This window comes from Ictidomys tridecemlineatus, chromosome 6, assembly GCF_052094955.1.
Source record: "Ictidomys tridecemlineatus isolate mIctTri1 chromosome 6, mIctTri1.hap1, whole genome shotgun sequence".
NCBI lineage: Eukaryota > Metazoa > Chordata > Mammalia > Rodentia > Sciuridae > Ictidomys > Ictidomys tridecemlineatus.
In genome coordinates, this window is record NC_135482.1 from 148,590,366 (window position 1) to 148,611,340 (window position 20,975).

Here is a 20,975-nt window from a genome sequence, read left to right on the forward strand (position 1 = left end):
AGTCTGGGCAGTACAGAACATCTCTATCTGCTTTCCAATTCTCCTGAACAGTCAGAGAGTAGCCAGGTGGAATAGTTCTAACCAGTGAGGTTTAAATAAAATCTTGTTGGTATTCTTGGTAAAGCTTTAAGCTTATCTAGGAAAAAAAAAAAAGGAGAAATATAGTGTTGACTTCTCCCTTACTTCTATTCTTGAACAGGACAGCCAGAGACACTACTTCTAAAGAATTACTAACCCACATTCATATAAAAGCTTTAGTTAATGCCATCTAGCTTTCCCAACCTGTCTCTTCCATGTTATGATTAACACCATGTATACTATATGATCACTGAACACAATTGGACCTGGTTCCAGATCCCAAGTCTTAAAGCATCCTTGTAAAGGATCCATCCAACTTCCCTTACCTGAATTTCAGTTCCTTGACATCTCCAGTTACCTTTACCTTCACCATACCCTAAAGCCACTCTCTCCTGGACATACCATTACCCTATCAACTAACACTAACTATGAAATACCTATTTCAAATGTTTGTTTTTTTTACATGAAGCACACATCCACCCTGATTACCCATTCTATAACTCTCTTACACCTGTTTTTGCTAATATCTGGAGACTCCTTACCACTCTATTTTTTCCATGTTCTCTCCTAACTAATTAAGAGAGTCAACAAACAATTAAGAAATCCCTATGCTATGGGCTACAGAAGAAAATCTGACATAATCCTGCCTTTAAAGAACTTAATATCATGGCAGGGAAGATATATATAATGGAAGAATCAAAACCCAAAATATTACAAATTGTGATAAATTTTAAAAAGTAAACAACGCATGATTGAGAAGGAGAATCACGTACAAGGGAAGAGGCAGAAGATGAAAGATACTTCTTTGGGGAGCTGATGTTAAAACCAAGCCCTCAACAAGGAGAAGAGCAGTTGGTAGAAGAACATGTTGGGCAAAAGGAAGACTGTACAAAACCCTTCTCTGTCCTCGTCTTTCCTGTTCATGTTTTGGTCTTCTCCCTCTAGCCAAGCTCTGCTGTACTCCTTCCTGCTTGTCCTCATCTTGTCTTTTCCTTTCCCTTTTCTCAAAACTTCCTTCTTTTCCCTTTAACCACCATATAATGTAGAACTGAAAAAATCTAAAATCTTGGTCTAATAATTATTATTTATTAAATGATAAATTATTAACTTATACGCTCTTAATTTTAAAAAGCATCATAATGCTATATGTTCTCTTTAAATGAAAATCAGCAGAATTTTATTCGGTGCCACACAAATTTTCTTCCTTATGAATCAATGAAATATTACTAGAAAGAAAAACCTTTATAATTCAGCAAATGACAAGTGAAATAAAGCTTAATAAGTTTTACAATAATTTTCTGATATGAAAGCTAAAATGAAACCTAATGTAACCAAGTCTTATGAGAAGGATGCTTAAGCACCCACCAAAAAAAAAATTAAATATTTTTCTTTTTCCTCTCTTTTATAAGCTACATATCTATAAACCTGTCTTAAAAATTTAAACAGATAAAACTACAGAATGAAATGCCTAGTCCGGTGTGATGGCTTTCACTACGGTACCACCAGAATGTTACATTTGGTAATATTAGTACTTAACATGTTTACCGCATCCATACTTAGTTGTTGTCCCAGTAAAATACAAAACATTCATCTCCAAGTTTCCACATTTTTGCATACTCCATAGGAATAGATGATTCTAGCACTTTTTCTGGCTTAATTGGGCCCAATCTTCTTTGGGGCCCACCATAGCAAAATATTTTCTCATCATAGGGTATAGCAGTGACAGGTCCTGCTGGCTTAACAGGTCCTAATCGTCTTCCTTCCAGAGACATTTCTGTCTCTCCATGTGGAACACCAATGAAACTATTACCTCAGACAGAACTCTGGTGAATGTTTTTCAATTTTTACACCACTGAAAGCTTCATTATTTATTGTTCATTATTTCCTCTCATAAAAATGACCAGGGTTACCTGTTGTTTGGTTTTCTATTCTCCCATGTTTTTGGTTATTATAATCTATGGATTCTTCAGGAAATGGGTTTTCTTTTGCCTGTGCATAAGATAGACCTTTTCCTGATCTCCTTTGCATAGGGGTCTCTCTTTCTAAACCTAACTTTGAATTTTGGGTGTCTCTTCCAAAATGAGAAGTTTTTTTTTCATTTCATGACTGCCTGCTATCATTTTGAGGACTATGTTCTGAAATGTAAAACACCAAAAATTATCACATTAATGCAAAATTATTGAACTACTCTTTTAACATTTTCCTCCATCTTCCCACTCTTCACTTCCTTGGAGTCCTCTATTTCTAATATATGATTATCCTTGTTATTAGAGAAAAATCAATGATATGAACCAAGAAAAAATGTTGGGTAATCCAAAGTCGTTTGTATTTGTTGCTCAATTTTGCATTTTTATATTGTAGCTACCTATACTATATATGCTATTCTGGTAATTCATGTCCCAAAACATTAATAAAATAGAACTGTAAATTGCTAACTCAGAAATGGCTATGAAACTGCACACATATAAACTGCACACATGACACTTGTTTGCCTCCTTTCTGAATCCTGCTCTAATTTAAAAATGTACAGCTATCATTATCAATCATAGTCTAGCATTTGCGAAAATGTTCCTTCTTAAATCTTTCTGGATCTGAATTGATGTTTGAATTTCAAATAGATATGCTATTATAGAAAAGAATTCATGGTCTCATTTATCAAAGTAATTAAGAACAGGTACTACTTGGAACTACAGGGGAAAGTAGCAAAAATAATAACAGATAATGTTCAACTTTAAACCAAAAGCAATAATGTGGTAAATATATACTAAAAGATAGTATTAAATGGCTATATTTCATGTAATAGTTTTAATTCTATTTCAATTTGTGCTACATCTTTATTCCTCTCTTGTTCAGACGGTATTTGTATAAATTTATCATCAAATACAGTGATTAATCTGTGGTGAACAATGCTTTTTTGTCATACATCATAATCAACACGCAGGTCGTATTCTTTTTTTTTTTTTTTCTTGTTTGGTAGTGGGGACTGAACTCAGGAGTCCTTTGCCACAGAGTTACATCCCAGTCCTTTTTATTTTGAGACTGAGTCTTGCTACGTTGCTGAGGGTCTTGCTAAGTTGCTGAGGTTCACCTCGAACTTTCAATTCTCCTGCTTCAGAAGGAGTCACTTGGATTATCGACGTGACACAACTCCAGGCTATAATTTTTCTTATATTGCTCCAGAGTCAAAACAGTTCCAAAGATGGGCACCACTGACAATTTGGCTGAGCCTGTTCCCTGCACTACAAGAAAATCTCACTGACCTCCAGACACTATATGCCAAAAGCACCTTCCCCCTGTGTCCCCAATCACTATGACGACTACCAAAGCTCTCCCCATACATTTCCAAACACCCATTAGAAGCAAAAAGATATCAGGTAAATTGTTTAGAGTAAAAGGAATAAAAAAGACCTTCAAAGTTTCTGAGTAATAAAACAGATCACAGGTTAAAGATTAAGGCTCAAAATGGCAAAAAACAAAGCACCCCATTAAAACTTCACAACAAAACCACTCAAAGCTGGAGGCCAATCTCATAAATTTAAATACTTTTAAAAGTAAAGGAAAATAATTTTCTATGTAAAATTCTACAATGAAATCACCCACTAATTGTGACAAAGAATACATTTTGCAAATATGTAAGATTTCAAACACTAGCCAAGAGAGATTTAGAGAGATTTTCCCTAAGAATGTCTAACTTTTAAATATAATGCAAATGTCTTATTTTAACAAATGTATTCAATTAAATTTTTCTCGATTTTTCAATTGTGCTAACATTGTTTATTTTGTCCAAAAGTAAAGATTCAGGGTGACCATAAGCAGGACAGGAATGAGCACTTCAACAGAAAGCACATATTACTATTTTTCCTCAGACATTGTTAGAAAATTAAAAATCACTGATATCTTTGATGATCAGAAGGCACAAAAAAAAATAGGCCATCATGACATTAACTAAATATCCTGGAGTACAAATGGAAACTGGATAACAATGCATACAGAAAAAGGTCCAACAAGGTTTGGCAGGTGGGGGAGAATTTGCTTTCAGTTCCTCTAAAGGAAAAAAATGAGACACTTCCTAGTCTATCATTTAAGATTCTGAGTATGTAGAGTATGCTTGAAAACTATATTAATAGGACAATATTGAAATTCTTTGGTTCCATATCTACTCTACTTAAAAAAAATTCTGAACTTTTCCCTTATTATTTTTACTATTATCTAACAACTACACTTATGAATTCAATGACTCTTATACATCAGTTTTCTTGCATCAAAAGTACGGTTCTAGAAAAGCAAACAAGAAATTCCTTCATTATTTGAAACAAATAAATAAGCTTAGAAAACTGCCTGAGAGTAAAATGGAAAAAGCATTCCATTTAACTCTTAAACATTATTTTCGATTATTGAATTTATGACATAAATGAGACAATAGAATAAAATAAATAATTTTACTAATAATGAACATGCTATTTCTGTTTGGCCTTCAGTCGGACAGGAATGCATCAAAACCCATTAGGGTAGATTTTGACAGAGTTTAAATAACTGCAGGAAAAGTCTGGTACTACACAAGAAAAGTAAACTTATAAAATCTATCTCTGACTTGCTGTAAAGAACACTGAGCTTAAAACCAAATAAACTGCTCTCCTACTTTCTAGTAACGAGTCTTTGACAACGTCACAAAAACTTTCAGTTTCATCATCTATAAAGTGTAGATAACAATACCTACCACAGGATCGTGGTGAAGACTCGATTATAAAATATGTGAAATTACTTTCAGAAGGATCTATATAGGGCCTATATAGATTACCACTAAAATTAAATCCCAGTGCTAACTCTAAGCAGCTGTGTGACCCTGTACAATAAGGAAGATGTTACTTACCTCTTTCCTTTTCTCAGCTACTCCTGACAGTTACTGAACACTGACTACAGATAGGTCAACACTCTCTTAGTCACTGTTTATGAAACAGTAGATAAGACCCACACCTCTCTATCCTGTGATACTTCCGCAAATAAGTAAATAGAACAAACAACATAGCTTAGAACTGATAAAATCTGTGAAGGAACTAAACAGACTAAGATAAAACTGATGGGTTATCCCACTGTAGGAAAAGAATTTCTCTGAAGTAGTGATGTTTCAGTTTAGCTCTAAATAATGAGAAATGCTATAAAAGTAGAGAAGAGTAGTCTAAGAAAAGGGAACAACACATACAAAGGTCCTGGACTAGTAACCTGCTTCATTAATTCTAAGCAAAAACATAATCATCATTAATTATTCATTTCAAAGGGAAAATACTATGTATTCTAATATCCCCAAATTGATATCCATTTATGGTAATAAAAACACCAAATCCAAGAAACAATGATCACACATAAACTGACATTAGTTTTAATAATAATATGGCATTTTAATAATAATATGGCATTTTTCTTTCATTAATTATTCAAAGATGTACTGTTTTCCTGTTTTCAAATTCTTTCATAGTTATGACCCACATTAAACCGAAGACTAAGTTTAAAATACACATACGTCTTATACTTAATGTTCATAAAATTAGTTTTTTAGTACCCAAAACACCATAAAAAAGAGAAAAAAAAGTCAGTTTTAAAAGTAGGGATTGTAAAGCAGATAATTGCAATTATAAATAAACAAATCATGAGAACTCTGAAACACAGTGCAATGCGCAGCAACAACTGCAAAGATACCCCTGTCCAGCCATGCTCAAAACGCATGCAAATCCAAGCTTGTCCCTCTAATACAAGGGGAAAAAATGTCTAGTCCAAGAAAATGCCTCATATAGTTTAAAAAAAGAAAAGAAAGAGTTTACTTCAGGGCACAATAATATCCCTATTTTACAGATAAGAAAGCTGAGGAGGCTTGGCCAAGGTCACACAACTAGCACAGGTAGAGCAGGGAATGACCATCTATTCAGGTTCCAAGCCTCATTATTAACCTCCCTCTCATATACGTCTCCTCAAGCAAAACCACCATTATGCTACTAACATTAAATCATTAATAACTGTGAGTTATTTTCACTATTTTCTCCTGGAACACAGGTCAGGATTACCATAAAATATATATATATATTTTTTTTGCTAGGGATTAAAAAAAAAAAAAAGCACTAGTTGGATAAATCTTCATTAAATGAAACTACACCTGGTTTGAGTAACTTAGCCAACTCATCTCCCTTTCCTTCTCTGTAAACATATTGTAGAAATATGGTTATATTACAAATTTCATACCTTAAACATGCTATTACAATGAATTTTAATTTTTATTTTATCTCTAAAAATGTTCTGTAATGTCCTTTGAAGAAAGCCAGTTTTGCCTTTCTCATCAGTTATTAACAGTCACCCTAAAACAGAGCTTCATTTTCTGGTAAAAGTAATGTCTTTTTCCAAGCATTTTCAATTTATTAGGCTCACACACATGTCCATGCCTGCACAGTGCCCAAACATGTCCCAGGTCCTCAGGCTTTTCCTCAAATCTCAGAGCAGATTTCACTTTTTCTGAAAGAATCATCTCCCCCAACCCCCACCAAGAGGAGTCAGCCACCCTTCCTACATGCTCTGGTACCAGCAGGACAGTGCACACAGCAGAACTGCTCCAGACTCTGCTTTGCTAGACTCTAAGAATCCCTGACCTGTTTTGTTTACCAATATTTCTCTTCCAACATAGTGCCTAGCACAGGGTTGATCCAAAAATGATATTGTAGATGGGATAAATGACCACTCTCTGGTACTTTTCAAAGTGAATAAACTTTGCTTTTATGAAGAAAAAACAATATTGAAAAATAAAGCTTTTGTAACTACTGTCCCATACCACTGTGGAAGCAAAATCTCTTATATTCCTTAGTCCCTGTGTTTTCCAGCAACATCAAGAGAAGAGTAGTACCTGTGCAAGCCCTCTATGAGCATAATGATACTTTTTTTCTCCTATAGAGGAGATTTAAAGCAGGTGATGAGGACACAGCTTTGCTGAGCCCATTCATTATATTTCCTGTTGCCCTAAAATCCTTATTTTCTTCCTTCCAACAAACCCTATAAGTAAGCACATCAGTCGCATTTCTTTGTTTCTTAGAAAACTCTTCTGAAATTGGATTATTTTCAACTTTCTAACATACATAAAATAACATAAGAACTATTAAATCATATGTAACACTGCTAATTTACTATCATTCCCATGCCACTATCATTTTTGCCTCCCCTCATTAATGCCATCTGTCCAAAGGTACACTGGTGGACTCAGGCAAGCCAGGCAAGGTTCCCTTGTTAATAAATGGGGCACTTATATGTGAAGCACTAGACTCACTGGCCAAAAATAATTTAGAAATAACTTTTGTTATTTTGCTTTAATTCAAATATTTGTATTTATTGAGGAAAATATACTGGAAAATTATAAGTAAACATAACAACATCATTTATTATCACAATTGTAAAAACTGAAAAAATATGTATTTGAACAACTGAAATTGTCATACAGGAAACATCAGTCAAGTGCAAAAAAACTAAATTTAAATTTGTGAGCTCTTCTTCCAGGATCATGAGTATAATGACTCTAAATTCAGTATTATTCCATCATACATGTTCTTGCAAATGTCACACTAAATTACTACTAGATTTTAAAAAATCTCTTACAATTTAGATGCCAAAACATGCTAGTGAAATTTTAGCTAATTTTTAAGGGTTGTAAAAATTCAAATAAAGGGAATTCTTAAAAAGAAATACCAAAGGAATGTTCATTTATGGGATAGAATAGTATTTCTTAAAAGATCATGGTATGCCAGTACAACAGGTTATCTACTAATATATAAGCTGCTCCAAGGAGAAGAAATGCTCTAACAATTAAACAAAAACAAATAATTAGATATGTCTAACAAAATGATAGTATAAACTGATTAGTACATAATGTACATTGTAGCAGAAACAGAGCACTAGCATTCTATGTCTATATTTAACCAGTGTATACTTTTGTTTTCAAAATTCTCAACTAATTCCTTTCAATTACATAAATCAGGACTTTTGGGGTAAAATATCTTTAGTTGTTGAATATTATCTATCATGATTACAGCATACTTTATCTCTAAAAATTTAGGTAGCTCAAAATTTATATTAGTTTGCTCTATAAAAATATTCTATATGATTCTGAGATTAGAAAGTATACAGACCAGGAATATTTCCCATTTCTAAAAAGAACATGTACACAAGTGGTAATTAGATGATAATGTTTTCCATGTATTATAAAAATAAAATAAAACCTTTAAAAAATATTTTGGTAGAGGCAATAACCTATCTGTCCAAACCCATACAATGAAACTATCATGCTATACTAAATGTCATTCTTGACTATTCTTTTCAAAATAACCATCTCCGTGTTTATATTGCACTTCATCTACAGCAATTCTTCAGCTTGTCCTCAACTATACTATTTCACTGTTTTTCTAAGTCTGTATTCAGTGGTATACTATACCCAACTTGAACATCTTACAAGAAAATGTGTAAACTGGCTGTTAAATTATAGATAACCTGGAATCAGCCATGGTGGGAATACTTATACCACAGAAATCAGCAAAAGCTAAAAGACAGGCATCTCCTGCTTTTCACTTCTATGTCTTCTCTAAGAGCCAGCTGTGACACATGCACCAGCCCACTGTTGGCATCTAGGAACCCAGTGAATACTTTCCATCCTTATCTCTCAGCGTTCTCTTCATACTCCTCCTTCTCATGAGATGCTTTCTCATATCCTGTGCTGACTCTTCCACCTTCATTTGATCTCTAAATTCAACTGTCTGCTTGATAACACTCCTTGATCTTTGAAACTTAGCTTGTTTTAAAACTGAACTCTTTCCTCCCAAAATAAATAAGTGTTTAGACATGCAGTATGAAGAATGACTTCTGAGTTGGGAACAAATCAGACAAGTTTCCAAATCCCAGTTCTTGACTTTTTATAGGTAATATATTTTATCTCTTCAAGCCTGTTTGCAAATGGAAGTAATATATATTTTACATTTGCACATGATTAAATGAATGAAGAGTATACAAAGCACCTACCTCAGTTCCTGACACATAGTATATGCTCAATAAATGGCAATTATTATTTTATGGTTAGTAAATGTTTAAGGAATGGATGGGGAAATTAATTGGGGGGATAGAAGAATAGCAAAACTAAAAAAGAGGCTCATGCATTCTAGTATTTTGAGAAGAGCAACACCCATCTTACACAAAACTAAATACCAAAAAAACTAATTATATAGCATATGCCTTAATGTATGTCATATAACATAATGTAGAGTTAATATGTAATCACTACACAAATCAGATATGGCATCTACCCAGAAAATTTCAAAAATTCAAAACAAAGTATAGCTGGATCATTTGAATTTAAGAGTGCCTCTAACAACATTCTAATAAAACTGTGATCCCAAAAGAACTCAAAAGAACCTACATAAATTGGGCATAGTGATGTGCACCTGTAATCCCAGTGACTTGAGAGGCTGAGGCAAGAGGATCTTTAAATTCAAGGGCAGCCTCTGCAACTTAGCAAGACTCTCTCCTCTCTCTCTCTCTCTCTCTCTCTCTCTCTCTCTCTCTCTCTCTCTCTCTCTCTCACACACACACACACACACACACACACATACACACACACACACACACACTAGATGGAGATGTAGCTCAGGGGTAAAAACACTCCTAGTTTGATTCCCAGTAGTGTAAAAAAGAAGAATCACCTACACAATCTCTTTTCGTGACACTTTATAGAGACTAATTCTCAAAAAAGTAAGTCCTTTGGAGTAGCCTTTAGTTAATGCTAAACATGTTTATAGCAGTGCTAAATATATTACTAGTCTAAGAAAGCATCAACATTTATAATGCATTCAGAATAATTAAGATTTCTAAAATATGCATCTTAGAACACACAAATTCCCAAGCAATTAATATGGCACTTAAATTATTAACTACATTTCTATGTATTTACAAACTTGAAATATATAAGTAGGTTAGCAAAAGAAAGAGCAACAGAATGAAGTCTGGCAAAGACATATCAAGGGTGACCATATGCAAAATTTTCCTATCAATACTGTTACTTTTATTGGGCCCACAAAGCCTGGACCAAGAGAACATAAAAATTATCTACAAGCACAACTGCCTTCTCTCTATATATGTATAAATATATCTTATAGCTGTTTGTACTTCTGAGTTGTAATGAATCTCTTCCATGTGATGTCATCATTAAAAAGTATTTAGGGCAGAAAAACTGCTACTGATAGTATTAGTTCTAGGCCAGACAAATATTTAAAAACAATGAAAGTGCAAACCAAGCAGTTTCAATAGTGCTTGATTGAAGTATTTCCTAAGCATTCAAAAAAAAAAAAAACCCTACCTAATCTTATTTTGTTAAGAAACTTTTGAAATGAAGGACTAAATATTATTATAAGTTACAAATATATGCCAGGAAACCTAATGTCTAGTTTGTGAGATAAAACAAATCACAAACTAAAGGGACATAGAGATATTTATTAAAAAGGATGTTTATTTATTCTTTACTAGTATAAACTATAAAAGAAAGAAAAATATATAAAAGCACAGTAGAAGTTGTTTTTTTAATATTTTTTGAGTTATAGATTAACACAATGCCTTTATTTTATTTGTTTGTTTTTAATGTGGTGCTGAGGATCAAACCCAGTGCCTCACTTGTGTTAGGCAAGTGCTCTGCCACTGAGCCACAACTCCAGCCCAAATAGTAGAATTTATTTTAAATAGAATAATCAAATGTGGTTGGTGTATTTGTAAACTAGCCATTCAAAACCACTACATCAAATCATAGATGAGTTACAATCATCAAGTTTGAATTCATTATGATTTAGGAGACACTAACCGTCAAAAGGAAATGACCCCTTGGTCAGGGAGATGAAAGGAAATCGAAGGAGTTGTGGGTCAGACAGTGTAAAAAGGTGTTGGAACAAGAATACCAAGAAGTCACAGTCAGGAAAAAGTGAGAGACGTAGGAAGTCACAACAGAGATTCTCCTGCTGGCCTTTCAGAAGCTAAAACATGACTATGGCCCAAGTGTGATCCATGTGGCAACAACCCGAGAGACAGCCTGTAGGAGCTGAAGGCAGTCTACAGCCAGTATTAAGCAAGAAAACGGTATTCAGTACTATCCACAAGGATTTGAATTCTGCTAAAAATTAGTGATCCTGTAAGAGGACCTTGGGCCTCAGGCTAGACTATAATCTTGATATGCAGAAACTACAAGATAATAAATTTGCATTTTTTTAAGAAGCTGACTGGAGCAATTAATTACACAGCAATAGAAAACTAATGTTTTGTGCTTTACAACGAAGAATATTGTTCTTCCATGTTACTGCTTATAATTCTGTATTGAAGAGTTTTATATTAAAAATATTGAAGATTTAAGATTTTGGGCCTGGGGATATAGCTCAGTTGGTAGAGTGCTTGCCTTTCATGCACAAGGCCCTAAATTCAATCCCCAGAACCACATACACACACACACACACACACACACACACACACACACACACACACAAAATAAGATTTAAGATTTTTATATCAAGTTAAAATATATTTTTATATCTATACTAAAGATTTTTTTCCTCAAACAATATGTAGCTTTTTATATATAATCTAGCAAAAAAGCTTCCATTTTCATGAAATCTGAATATTTCAAATCTTTTTTTAATATACATAATGGAATGTTACTCAGCATTAAAAGAGAATAAGATTATGGTATTTGCAAGTAAATGGATGGAGTTGAAGAACATCATGCTAAGCAAAGTAAGCCAATCCCAAAAAGTCAAAGGCTGAATGTTCTCTCTGATAAGTGGATGCTGATCCATAAAGGGCAGGGGCGCCGCAGGGGGTGGGAGGGTCTGGAAATAATGGAGGAATTTTGGGCAAAGGGGAGGAGGCTTGGTGACAGGAAATATGGTTGAATGAGATGGGCATCATTACCCTAGGTACATGTATGACTGCACATATGGTGCAATGCTACATCCTGTACAACCAGAGAAATGCAAAGTTGTGCTGCAATTGTGTACAATGAATCAAAATGCATTCTGCTGTCATATATACCTAATTAAAATAAATTAATTAATTAATAAAAAAAGAAAGAAAAAAAGAAAGATACAGAAAAGTGTGCATAATATAAGTTTTGCTTGACACTGGAGCATCTATAAGAAAATGAAGACCTGAAGAAACAGTTAAACCTGAATATTTTTCATAGTAAGTTTGATGAGGATTAGAGAGTTGTGGAGAAATCTGATATGGCAAGACAGGTATAATGTAATAGTAATAAACTGGGGAAAACAAAGGCCAAAAAAAAAAAAAAAGAAGTTGGGGTTGTGGCTCAGCAGTAGAGTGCTAAACTAGCAGGTGCGAGGCCCTGGGTACAATCCTCAGCACCACATAAAAATAAATAAGTAAAATAAAGGTATTGTGTCCAACTACAACTAAAAAATAAATTAAAAAAGAAAAAGAAAAAGCATATAATCTCCATACTTATTTGGCTGAATTTAAAATATAACTTAAAGTGAAAACTGAATTTAAAAGTATATTTACTTAGTCTTTTGGAATCATATTTTTAAAACTTACTCTTTAGAAAACACTTACCATAATCCATTCTTAGGAAAAAGCCATATAGTTAACATACTTACTTTTTCAGTATTTATATTACTCACTGAAGTGTATCACATTAAGAAATACATTATATTTTCTCACTGTGTGAACATTTTTATACAACATATAATATGTAAAGATAGAATAGAGACCAATCTTACAATCAAAATAAGTTATGTAACATTATTTAATAAGCTTTCTAAAATAATAATTTGTCTACACAGCTAAATCTGTCACTTATTAGGAGTAAAGTTGGGAGAAGTCATTTGGTGGAATTACTCACCATACAATCAGGGGGCATTCTTCTGTGCTTTTGTCAAATACAAAATGCACTAAATAAGTTTTTAAACACTCAGAATAGAAGTTCATATCATCAGCTGCTTTAACCTGTTTGTATAATCCCAAATAAAAAATGGCCTATAAAAAGAAACCTATTTAAAAAAAGAAATCTACTTTAAGTTAGCCTACCTTCTACATCCAAAGTCCCCATTTTAGATTCCAGGAAATCAAATGTGCTAGGTGCTCACGGCCTTGTATTTTCCAGGTCTTCTTCATCTTCACATCTTACTCCATATCTCTGCCTTTTCCTCTATCTTAAAAGTAAGACAGGCAGACATACACATATATGTGTGTGTATGTATGTGCATGTATATATGTCTGTGTATATTTATATATCATATATGTAAAATGGAAGGTGAAAATCATTGAAATATAATCAGTGTTCATTTTAAGCAGGATTTTATATTTATTTCTCTTTTTTATATTTATTTCTCTTTTATATTAAATAGTACTTTCAGTCCATTTGGTGCCATTTTCCCAGATGTGGAACATCCATACAAACTTAAACTGAGCAACAAATATACTACTTACTTCAAAACAATTATTATGCTCATAGAATTAAAAACGTGAGAATTAATGAATTAATCCTCTAAATGAGCTACCTAGAAATTTGAATTTGCTTATGTAAATTATATTCTAAGGAAAAAATCATCTTACTATTTTCTTTAATAGTGGAATTTTATTTTATTTTTATTTTTGTTGATACATTGTAATTATAAATAATAATGGGATTCTTTGTGTTATATTCACACACCCACATCATTTGATCAATCTCATTTCCCAGTACCTTTCCTTTCCTTCCTCTCCTCCATCCACAGACCTGCTTGCTCTACTCTGCTTATCTCCCTCCTGTTATTGGTTTTTTTTTTTCTTTTTCTTTTTGGTACCAGGGATTGAACTCAGGGGCACTCGATCACTGAGCCACATCCCAGCCCTATTTTGTATTATATTTAGAGACAGGGTTTCATTGAGTTGCTTAGCACCTCACTTTTGTTGAGGCTGGCTTTGAACTCAGAATCCTCCTGCCTTAGCCTCCTGAGCTGCTGGCATTACAGGTATGCACACCAAATCTGGACTGTTATTGTTATTTTAATTACTGCATTATAATTATACATAATTTATATACATAATGTGGGTTTCATTGTGGTAAATTCATACATAGGCACAGCATAGTTTGGTAGATTTCATTCCCAGCACTTCCCCATGCCCTTCCTTCCTCCCCCCCTCTTGATCCCCTTCTATTCCAGTGATCTCCTGTCTCTTTTTATGAAATTTCCCCTGCTTTTTAAAATTATTTCTCTCTCCCCTTGCCACCACCGTCTAGCTTCCACCTGAGAGAAAACATTCAACCCTAGGTTTTTTGAGTAGCTTATTTTACTTAGCATAATGTTCTTCAATTACATTCATTTATCAGCAAATAATATAATTTCATTCTTCTTTATACCTGAGTGAAATTCCATTGTAACCACAACATTTTTAAAAAAGATATTAAGAAGGGGACTTGAAAAATCGTATAATACCTTTTGCCATAAAATAATTTAAAAATAACACCAAATAAAATGTGTTTTCCTATTAATTTTAAAAATTGTCCAGACTGTTTAGTCATTTATAAAAGTGGCATACTTCTAGAAATAATTAATAGAACTGGTCACTTTATGTCACACTTAACCCTATTAAATAAGGCAGAGTTAGACATAGTTTATATAGAGATGCAAACATCTCTATGGTCCCGAGCTCACTTTGCCATTACCATGCCACACAAAGTTAGAGCCCTCATAGTGATAAAACTCAGTCTCTTTTGATAACATATATTATCATTCTGAAAGGTAAATAATAATACCTGGCACACTGCCTAATAAGTTATACCTCTTGGAGACACATTCAGAACAGGTTTCTGTTTATTGCTGTTAAGAAGTACACTGCTTCTAAGTTGTTGCCATTAACCATATAGCGCTTGCCTGGATGCTGCCTTACTGAAGCCAATTTCTGTTATATGCTTCAGTGCCTTCTCAACAACCTGTAAGGAAGAAATAGAAAGCTATGTTGACAATCTGTAAATAAACTGAGGTATGCATTTTGCTATTTACTGTCTTCTAACTCAAAATTACATTTCATATTTATGGGGAAAAATCATAGGAATACAATATTCACTTACTATTTGTTCATACTAATAGTCAAGGAAGAATCTGTATGAAAATCTATTGTGCCTTGAGTACTCTCTAATTTAGCAAGTTCCAGTGCAAATGTAAAACTAAAAAAGAAAATCTCAGAATATATAATAAACCCTTTTTTAAGAGAGAGAGAGAGAGAGAGAGAGAGAGAGAGAGAAAGAGAGAGAGAGAGAGAGAGAGAGAGAGAGAGAGAGAGAGAGAGAATTTTTTAATATTTACTTTTTTAGTTTTTGGTGGACACGACATTTTTATTTTATTTTTATGTGGTGCTGAGGATGGAACCCAGCGCCCCACGCATGCCAGGTGAGCGAGCTACCACTTGAGCCACATCTCCAGCCCTTAGGTAAACCCTTTTAAACTAATATAGTGAAAAGAAAATTACCCAGTAAACATTTTTCATGGTTAAAAAATGGAAAAATTTGATACTCCTCCATAGAAGAGAGGAAACACAATTTATATAGCGCCTCTCCAAAAACTCAAAGACAAGTTGAGGCTATTAGTAACAAATATTAATTTTGTGATTGATTCTTTAATCTTACCAGCTCTCCATAGACACCTGTTTCCCCTCTGATTTAGTTCATTTTTCTTTCTGTAAAACTTTCCTGTTTCATTTGCCAACATCGCTCATATTGAGATTACTGCTGGCACCACTGCCACCTCCTCCAAGTGTCTTGGTCTTTAGTATAAGAGAAACATAAAACAGATGTAAGTAAATAGCATTTAAAAATATCCTTAAAAAACAAAAGTTATTACTAAAATATGTGAAAAAATTAAGTAATTAAAGGTTGCTAAATTAGATTTTAGATGAAAAAATGAAATAGCTTATTCTTTTTAAAGAGCACAGATCACAGATAAATACTAGCCATCCTTTCTCCTCACAAGTCCAGGTCAAGCGATACACACTTTACAGGATTATAGTCTTTAAGTCTCTTCAAGGCAAGTCATCAAAATAAACTTAAAGGTACATCAACATAAAAGAAACAAAATAAGGATTATAATGATTAGTTATCAGAATGATTCTAGGATAACTATATGACTGATATATTGAACCTAGGTTTTAAACCCATCTACAAAGCAAGATTATCCTTAGCAAGGTTCTAAACCTGTGTAGGACTCAGTTAAATTATGTCCATTGTCTAGTATTATGATTCTTTAATCTTAGAGAGTAAACAAATAATGTAAAATTGAATGCTGTATTAAAACTACTAATTTTTATTTACATTAGTCATACATACAAAGTCTTTTAAGTCTATATTTCTTATTTTGTCTGACTTATTTTTAAAACTATATATGAATAAATTTGAAAACTTGATCTAATTTTTGTCTTTTCAAAACTATTATGAAAAGACGACCACAAAGAACTTTGTATTGGAAAGATACAAATTCATATGTGAAAAGCATTCTTCTTGTACAGCAGTAATTTAAACATATGGTTAGATAATATTTTATAGTTTTGATAGCTTTAATAAAAATGGAAATGAAAACTTTGTTATATTTTTTATTAGAGATAATTATCAATATTTAAAACTGTTTCAAAATGATTACAGTAAGAAAGCATCTTAGATATAAATGTATATAACATTGGAAAATTATTTAAAATCACATAAAAAGTGAAACCTGAAAAACAGAAAAGTCATGTTAGATGAACATTAAAAGATAACAAATTAATTATCTCTGTTGGGTAATTGATGCTGAATAATATTTAATTTAAAACAAAATTAAAATCATATCTTCAAAGACCAAAGACTCATTAATGAAGTCATTCAATTTGGGGTTTATGGAATTTCATCAAAATAATAGATTTGAAGACAGGTATGCTGGTACACACCTGTGGTCCCAGCTACTTTAGAGGCTGAGGCAGAAGATTACTTAAGCCCAAAAATTCAAGAGCAGCCTCAGCAATCCAGAGAGACCCAAATAAATAAATAATAAATAAATAAATAAAATGTCTTGATAATCATTACTAGTTTAACTGTAAGGAAAAATGAGGATTTATGTTGATGTGATACAAAGTTTATCAGATAGGAGACAATTTATCATAGTTAAGTACCCAGACTTTAGACTAGCTAGACAGGGCTTGTACTAATCCTTGCTCAGCCATTTACTAGTTCCTGTTCTCAGACAAATCACTTAACTTTCACCTTCCACTGAGTCTCAGATTTTCCATTCTTAAAAGAGTTATAAGAAAAAACTACATTGAGAGGATTAAATGACATCCTCAATAGAAAGTGATTATCTTGGTAACTAGCACAGGAAAAACACTCAATAACATATAGTATTTATTATTTTGGTTAATACTCTAGAACATAGTTACCTGAAAAGTCTGGAGTCTGACCTATCCCAAATGAAATATATTTCTGAAATTTATATTACATAATTCCAAAAGTGCTTTTTCTTTTTATGAATTCAGGAAGAGGATAAAAGCACTTTCAGAATTGCTTTTCACTTCTTTAAAATTGTTACTCAAAAATCATAAAATCTAGAACCATCACAACTTAGATATTACCCACTATGTAACTGGTATTGACTTTTATCAACTACATCATCTTGTTCACAATGTGAGTGAGGTATATGTGGAATCATCATGACTGTGAAATTCAAGGGGACTACCTAGCAATCTTATTGTGTATTTCCCTAACCCATCTACTCTCCCATTCTATACCACTATCTTATACATTTCCCTCACTTCTTGATCCTCCAATACCTTTCTCTTTGTTGTTACTGTTATCTTGCTTCATTTTCTTACTTTAAAAAAAAAAAAACTGATACATTTTCTGCATTCTCTTGGTTTTGTCCCATACTATTGATCACAGCTTGGCTGGTTCAACTTCTTTCATCCACCCTCTAAAGTTGAAATGTAACTGGATTAGTTCAGTAATCTAACTCATCTAATTCCAATCCTCCTCCTCTACAGCCTCGTCTGAACAGAACAGCCAGAATTAACCTTCTAAAATGTAGGTCTGTTGATGCTATTGCTGTGCTCAAAACCTTCAAAAAGCTCCCCATTTTTCTCTGAATAAAGGTTCCCCATATTCTCTCTGATTATGGTCTTTACAATGGTTTGCAGGGACCAATTTAAGCTGATGGATCACCTTCTCTCTTCACTCTTCTACTTTATATCCCTTTGCCAATTCCACAGGCTCCCTTGCTTGCCTTGAACATATGTTTCTGCTTTATAGCCTTTGCAATGGCTTTTCCTCTCCCTGGACCACTCTTCCTCAGTAATTGCACAAATAATTCTCTTATCTCTTTCAAATCTTGGCTCAAATCTCACTAACTTGAGGCCTAATCAGACTATTACACTCAAAATTGCAACCTGCAAGTTACTTATTTTATATGTTTATATTATTTATGATACAGATCTTCTATAGTATGCATGGATTAGTCCTAAAATCCTTACTGGGTAACCTTAGGCAACTCTCTAGTTATTTAGTTTTAAATCTCCACCAACTCTCTGTTATGTAAGTTGAGAAGTTATTAAATCTGTCCATCTCTAAAAATAAAAATGTTATTTTGTAATTTTCAAACATGTTTATTGAGAGCTTTGAGGAAAGAAGTGTCATGATCTATGCCAGTAATAGTAGTAGTTCTAAACATCTTAAAAATTGTCTGTTTTAATTTTCACAGTAACCATATGAAGTAGGTACCACTATTGTTCCTGAATTTCATATAGATGAAGAGTGTCGGGGTACAAAAGCTAAGTACTTAGTTCAAGATTATCATCAAGATGTGCTTCCAGGACATCTGATTCCAAAGCTTATACTTTCATCTCCTATTCTAGACAGACGCTAGAAAGACGCTGAAGGAAGAACAACTAAATGTCCACAAGTCTTCTACTTAAACTTGAAAGTTAAATAGGAAAGCAGCTGTTAGCTAAGCTTCATTATGGTTTTTGAATAAAGGAAACTATTTCAATCTCACTGGTAAGAAAAGTCTAGAGGACCAACTCATAAGTTTAAATTTCTTATCCAAGGCTAAAAACCAATAACTAGAGAAAACACATTCCAAATTAGCAATAAATTCAAAACAATTAAAAGAGAAGCCTTGGCTAACAATAATGTAAAATGGAGTGTATGTATGTGTGTTTGTATAAATACATATATATCCCAAAGAAAAAATTACTTTTTCTATAATTAAGAAAGAAAACTGAAAAACAAAATGTTGATGCTGATCCATTGAATTATCCTTGTAAGTTACTATTTCTCAGAAGCTGTTATTATATGAGAAAATTACCCTGTAAAATGGTAACTAGCTCAATCAACAACAAGAAATTCTCTGCTACAGAAAAAGTATTGGGGTCAGTTGTTATACTGTTAAGAAGAAAAGGAAGAAGGAGAATAAAGGCAATTAGCTAGCAAGAAAAAATTTCCTGGAATTGCAAAGGAGATTTGGAAAAAAAGAACAAATGAATAATATGTGTACACTTAAGACCCCATTATGGATTATGCAAGAAGGATGTTGTCAAGGATTTCCTGAATAGTTGAAATATTGTCTGAATATTGTCTTTTCCTGAAAAGGCAATAATAACCATGAGTAATGAACATAGAAAATAATGATAATACATAAGAGAAATCTATGACTATTTAATTTCTTACTTCTTTACTCTTTGCAACTTATGCAATAGTGACAGTCCTTTGCTTATTAAATTCATTATTACCATTTGTAGGTTTAACAAGCATTGTAACTTGCAACACCTTTCTCCAATCAAGTTCTCGGTAATCCAGTCAGACATGAGATAGATATTTCTGGTAAAATAAGTAAAATAATTCAGTAATTTCAAAAGAGATTAAAGTTTTCATTAGTATTTCTTCAAAAGAAATATTTGTATCTTTTATAATAGCTGAGATTCCACAAAAATAAAATCACAAAAACTTATATAAGAAGAAAAAAAAGGTAGAAAACTGATTAAAGTATTTGGTGGGGGGGGTGTACTGGGGATTAACCCAGGACTGCTCTACCACTGAGCTTCATGCCCAACCTTTTTGATTTTTTATTTTGAAACAAGATTTCACTCACTAAGTTGCTTAGGGCCTTGCTAAATTGCTGAGGCTGGCCTTGAACTTATACTCCTCCTGCCTCAGCCTTGGGAGCCCCTGGGCTTACAAGCATGCACCACCATGCCCAGCTAAAGTAACTTTTTAATAATTTAATCAGTAAATAAAATTAAAACTTATTCAAAAATGTGGTCCTCTGAAACTCCTCAGGGCATACATATATTGAAACAAGAGGTCTAAGTTTCATTTTTGGGTAATCATATAAAATAATTTTAGATTTCAAACAGTTTAGACTAATCATAAGAAAAGGTAAGTTTGCTTTTGCAAATAAGGGCTTAGTTTCCATATTATGCCATAATATGTCATAATATCCATGTCAATTGGGCAGTATAGTTATTTTAACATATAAAAAGATCATTTTGAACTTTTAAAACAAAAGCTAAAAACATACCCTCTACCCCAATCAGGCTAAAAAGTTTTATGTTTTGTAATTTATGAAAGAGAAATATTATCACCAAATTACTAATAAATATGTCACTATTTTCAAATATAAGTTATTAGAATGTTTGCACTTTGTGTTCATTCTGGAAGTTTTTATTATACTGGAAGAATATCCTCAACATTAATGATACAACAGGACTTCACACCTCCTTTAATCTTGACTATCCATCGTTCCAAAACACAGAATAGATCAGTATGTTTTAAAAATACTTCCAAAATAGCCATAATGCAAGAATAATCCTAATTTAATTTTAAGTAGACCATTTAA

General features: G+C 32.9%; 2 pseudogenes; both read right to left on the reverse strand.

The window, feature by feature from the left end:
- Positions 1–1,634: 1,634 nt before the first annotated feature.
- Positions 1,635–2,106, reverse strand: LOC144365115 (tudor domain-containing protein 3 pseudogene; annotated as a pseudogene).
- A 72-nt stretch (positions 2,107–2,178) lies between these two features.
- LOC101975546 (tudor domain-containing protein 3-like) lies at positions 2,179–19,936 on the reverse strand (annotated as a pseudogene).
- Between the last annotated feature and the right edge of the window lie 1,039 nt (positions 19,937–20,975).